Here is a 6,426-nt window from a genome sequence, read left to right as displayed (position 1 = left end):
TGTGCTAAAACTATGTTTCCGTGGCAAATCAGAAGGCTAGATTTCCACTTAAAAATTGCTATGCCTACTATAGTGGTGCAGCCACAAGGCCCAATTAGCTAGTCCAAATCAATTTATCTATGAAAAAAATTGAAGATGATGTATTGGATTTCCAAAAATCCAACAACAAGAAATGATGAAAGAATTGTTCCAAGATGCTATCTTCAACCTAGAAAAGAATTTGGAGAAATGGGAAAAAACAATTAGTGCCGACAAAATAAAGAAATTCGAACGTGATATGTCTAACTTCGCCATGGAAAAAAATTTCCAATGGCAAACAAGGAAAACTTCAATTAAAAAAAACTTTTCAAGAAGTTCATCTATTCAATCAGTATCATCAATCAGTGACAATGGAAGTCAGATTTCAGAACCAGAATGTGGTCATAGAAACAGACAATTTGGGAAGAGAAACCAACATGATACTCCTCATAATAAAAATCTGGGGTAGAGAGACTGGACTCTATCACCGCCATGGAATGCCACTGATTCGGGTAAAAAAAAACTCCATTTATTGCTTATTTCTCCTTATGCTATTCTGAGTCTCTCCTTTCTAGCTTTATCCCCACAATTGGTTTTTGACAATGTTTCTCTTGATAAATAATACTGACACACGCTAAGTCACCTTTATTATTTATCAAGAGAGTCCCTTTTGGCATGTTTTGGGCTTTGAATTGAATTGCCTTGCTATGGAATTGACTGTCTATCCATGATGGTTTGAGAATAATGACAGTGATTGGTGGACTGGAATATTGGTTGACATTATTGGGCATCATATGTGCATTATATGCGGCATGTTGGGAATGCTGTTATAGTATTTGGAGGCACTTGGTAAGGTCTATATGATGATTTATTTGTCCATTTATATTTGACTCTTTCTTTCACCACTGCTCTTAGCTATGTTGTTTTCCCACCTTTATTGAGAGGGACATCATAGGGAAGAGAGGGACAGCCTGCGTTGAGTGGGGGCACCAAAAATCGTTTCTTAGGGTCCTAAGGCAGGTGTGAGTGATAGGTTTATCTAGGACCTTATGATTTACCTTAGTGATATTTTTTTCATATATGGTATCTAAACTAAGCTCTTTTTATACTGGGTCTGGGTTTTATATTGATCTGAATTAAAAGTAAAGGTTTAAGGGATTGTATGTACATATATTTGATTTTTTGATTTCTATATATATTTTGTTTTTTGAGTATTCCTCTGAATGTATGTATTAACCTGTTCAATAGCCAGATATTCTGAATGAATAACATAAAGTGATGATATAGGATACAAATCTTATCTGCTGTCATGCAAAATTATGAATTAAACAATTTCTGCACAGCAAAGTATTTTTCGGATATAATTGATTACACTCTAATGTTTTCATTTACATTTATTGGCACTGTTTGTGCACTTTATATTTGTGTTTTTTTCCATTTATAGTATACATTGCTAAGATTTAATGCATGATTATGTTCCAAAAATATGCCATTGCATAATTATTGAAGTATTTTTGACCTGTCTTGCAAATTTTACTTTGTAAGTCCCTGTCTCTCCTTCATATCATCCACCTTTCTTATTTTAATTACCTTTTATTAAATTATTAATATTTCTTTTTAAATAATATTGAAACACTTCTTTCTACCTGTGGATAATATGTACCTGGCTTGATACTTTGCATTGATGGCCTTTACAAATTGTTATCCCATTAATATAAGATCATTGTATTGCTGGGACATTAAACTGCATAATTATTAACGTGTTCCAACAATGCAGATAAAATCTCACCCACCTCTGTACTGTGCAGTGATGGCTCACAGCAATCAGGCAGTGATTAAATCAATATGCCTTGGAGATAGCAGTCACTCAACTCAAGAGTTGTGAACAGGTATTCAGGCCGAGTTAAAGCAATGGCTGTCTCCTGGACCCAGGGAATGCTGTGTGCGATAACAGTGTAAACCTAGTGGTGACCTTATGCCATAGCAACCTCACACACGTGCATTGCATGGCTAACATCCTCAACCTGGTGGTGCAGCAATTTTTCCATCACTATCCCGGCCTGGATGTGGTGCTTCAGAAAGCACGGTCGCTGTGTGATCACTTCTGACGATCGTACCCCGTACGTCCTTGACTTGCATCGCTACAGAGGTCTTTCGACCTACCAGTTAACTATTTGATTAATGATGTTTCGACAAGTTTGAATTACACTCTGCACATGTTGCAAAGGCTGTGTGTATGTCTTTTTGTATAGCCTGGATCAATGCAGTATGGACGTTGTGCAAATCACACTTGTGGAGTCGGCACAGGTTAGGACCTCTGCACCATTTTGAAATGGCTACTAAGATGTTTAGCGCTGACAAAGCCATCACAGTATCACTATTCCGGTCATCTACTTGCTGGGGCACACTTTGATTAGTCTGTGAAAGAAGGATGTGGAAGAAATAACAATATCTCAAATTTCCAGACTGTTGTTGCACAGGTGTTTGCCATGGTAGGGTGGCTTACAGTAATCAAGAGGGGTTTATGGTACTAGACAAACTGCTAGTGAAGATGCAAGAGCCAAGGTCTAATTGAGGAGGACGAGGTGATGGACAAGCAACAGTTAAGAGATGAAAAGGATAATGATATCTCTCTGTTGTTCGTGGATGGAGGAAGCAACCTTGAGTGCTACCCCACCACCAACACAGCATGGACTTTGACCTCATGGAAGTGCCCGACACACGAGTGCCTTCTTGTGGCACATCTTCTACATGATGCCTGTAGTCTTAGGGTTAGAAATAGTCCTGCCGGCTGGGCTGCCACTCTGTTAGATTCACGGTACAAGAGTAAATTTAGCCAGATGCTTCCCCCTGGAAAGGGATGCATGGAAGCTGGAGTATCAAAATGTGCATGTAGACAATCTTACGAGTGGTTCTCCCCAAGACAGCAAAGAGGCACCTCAGTTGTAGACGTCTAACCCCGGGAATGTCAAGGCATCATCGCCAAAATATTAGCAGCAGTAGAAGTGTAAGTGGCATAAGCAATTTCTGTGAATCATTTAACACATTTTTTAGACGAGCCTGTGCACCATCAGAACAGTGTACAAGTCTGATACGTTGTGAACGACTGGAAAGGATGGTGCAGGAGTATCTGGAGCTTAATAACAATGCTATCAGGGTGGTTGGACCCTTTTACATTTTCATCTTCAAAAATGGAAGAGTGACTTGAGTTTGCCTGTCAAACCATGGAGCTTTTGTCATGCCTGGAAGCCAGCATCCTCTCAGAATGTGTCTTCAGCACTGCTGATGGTGTCCTGATAGATAAACTCACCTGACAGTCTACTCAAAAAGTAGACTGCCTAACTTTCATCAAAATAAACAAGTCATGGATCTCCGATGAATTTTGCACCCCAGTCACAAATTGGGCAGACTAGGCGATGGTGTCGTTTTTAGTGTCATGTATTGATCTCACGTTATTGCAGTCTGTGCCATCTTTGTGTTGTCTTCTGAGCCTGCTGTTGCTACTGTTGCTGATGTTACAAACATTTTTTTGAAATGTGGAGACTCGAAGTTGGGTCTCCATCTGGTGGGTTCCCTGTAGTAGAAAGTATGTCAGAGGCGGTTTATACAGTTGCTACACTGTCAAAATTGATGGCACTTTAGTGGTTTGTGACAATTTATTTTTAGAAATGTAGAGACTCAAAGTTGTGTCTTGATCTGATGGGTTGCCCATGTAAGTAGGGCTCCCAGACAGGCAGGCCTGCACTTACTTTCAGTCAACTATCATGTTACTATTTTTACATGTTTCTAGCAAACGTAGTCTATCAAACTGATGTTTGTGCCATTTGAGAGTGACTGTAATTAATAAAAAGAAAAAATGGCAGATGTTGCATGAGGTGCGAGGTCTCTCAGCTAAGAAGGCTTACACCGCTACCATAAACACCAGGTCCTCATTAAATCTTTAATTCAAAGCTGTAAATGCTGGGCCAAACCTTGATACCTCATGGCTGATTGGTTGAGAGCCATTATAACAGGATTTACTGTGGGTCTTTTAGATCAGTCAACTACTTGTGTTACTATTCTTAAATTATTTTATCAATAGTAGTCAATAGTAGTATGGCTGGAATAAAAAAAAAATTGAAGATGTTGCATGAGGTGTGAGCTCTGCCAGCTACGAAGGCTTACACTGTTCCCTTAACCTCCAGGTTCTCATTGAAACTTCAATTCCAAGCTGTAAATGCTGAACCAGGCACTGATACCTTCTGCGTTGCCCATGGCTGACTGCTGCTGTGCCATTCAGTGAACTGTTTGGAGAATAGCGGTCCGTTCTGTGAATCTGAACCCATCTAAACCTTAAAAGGTTTGCTCATCTTTAATCTACATTGAAATTGAAGTGCTTTTGCAGCATGTTCACAGAAAAATCAGTATGTCTTATATTTTTCTTTTAGTCCAATGCATTGCAAAGGGTAAATTCTCCTATAGATATTCTCAGAAGGAATTGAAATGTTGCTAACTTCAAATTCCACACTGCAGATCAGTTTACATGAAAAAAAAATTCTTGCAACATATAGGTGAGACTTTTCAAATCTCAAGCAGCTGGAATTCAATACACTGCAGATTTCCTATGTTAACCTATATGTAAAAAATGTGCACTAGCTGTGCACCATGTGCATTTACACTGACAGTATACACGATTAGAAGACTGAAAAACCTTCTCAATAAACTTTAAATCCCAATACGGAACCTTTGTTTAAGTAAAAACATTTAGTAAACAACAGTTATTTGAACCAGCCATTAAATTACATAATTATTACCATTCATTCTAAATACAGCTCAATAATTAGAGCTTATTATTTTAGAGTCCGCTGCTTGGAAAAAATGTTCCTACTTTTATTACACTGACTAAAATAAACTGGAACTTTCACTCAAAGCTGACGTCAATCTGAGCAACCGAGCTGTAATAAAGAGCAGAAAAAGGAGACAGACATTATTTTAATAATATATGTAAATATTCAATTCAGCTTGAATTTGCTAGAGAGAACAGGTGCACAGGACACAATTATGACAATAGGAAACAAATATTACACTTTTTAATATAAAAATGGCAGTGAAAATGAAAACAGGTGTTCTACAAATGGTGTAAGCCATTAAATGACTAAATGTATAATAAACTGCACTCATACAGAAAACGACTAAATCGCTAATGGCTATCTATTTCAGCCCTTCTTTAATAGAAACCTTAGCAATAGCCACAGATCTTCTGGAAGCCAATTTGTCTGAGTGACAAAATATTGTTGTAACCTAAAATAAAGAAAATAATATAATATATGAATCCATATTATGTAGTTCACATAAAAATCACATGACTTATAGAGGAAATGTATGAAACAGCGAGCTACCTTTATTTAATCCAGTATTGGTACATCTCACTAAGGTCTCACTCACATGTCTGATGTTCTCCTACAAGTGCTCTCCGTGGTTGTCACAGATTGCACTCTATGGCACCATTCATATGTCCCTCAGATGTCTGATTTTGTTCTGAGCTTTGGATCAAATTTGGCAATGCAAGTCTTGGATAACCTCCAAGTGGGGTCCAATCATAGACTGTCACAGGAGAAGGTGGAGAAACTTTTTTTCTCTCCTTGTACGAGAAAAACTGATGACACTTGGACCACACTATGAATAAGCTCTAATGAACGCCTGATGAGAAAAATCATTCAGTTTTTCACGTGTATGGAAAATTCTGAAATGTAAATTAAGCCTTAGGCTATGTGCCCACGTTCAGGATTTTTCGCAGAAAATTCCTGAGAAAAACTGGACATTTTCTGCAAGAAATCCACAAGAAAACCGCATGCGTTTTTGCCGCGGTTTTGACGTGTTTTTGCCGTGGTTTTGATGCGTTTTTGCCGTGGTTTTTTTCCGGACACTTCCCAATGCATTTTGTAGTGGGAAATCCGCCAAAAATAAACGCAAAATTAATGAACATGCTGCGGTTTTTACCGCGATGCGGTTTTTTCACGGAAAAAAACGCATCATGTGCACAAAACATGCGGAATTCATTCTAAATGATGGGATGCTTATTGTATGCGTTTTTTTGCGGTTTTATAGCGTTTTTATTGGGAAAAACCGCAAAAAAAATGCAACGTGTGCACACAGCCTTACTGTGTTTCCCTACAGTTAAAAAGAACATTGTGACAATCATGTTTGCTAAATGATCATTTCCACAACAGAATGTTATGCCCCGAACAATGTATAGTATTTTCAGATCCCACCAACGGAGCCATGACATCCCCTTTCATATGTATAGTAATGTTGACCACCTTTCCACAAAAAAACAGCAGTGCCTCTTTCTCAAGATACATGTGGATCTCATCAATAAGATCCGTATATGCTACCCATTATGTAATATCAACTGATATAGCCTACATG

Source organism: Ranitomeya imitator, chromosome 5 (genome assembly GCF_032444005.1).
Source record: "Ranitomeya imitator isolate aRanImi1 chromosome 5, aRanImi1.pri, whole genome shotgun sequence".
Classification (NCBI taxonomy): Eukaryota; Metazoa; Chordata; class Amphibia; order Anura; family Dendrobatidae; genus Ranitomeya; species Ranitomeya imitator.
Note: the sequence above shows the minus strand (reverse complement) of the source record.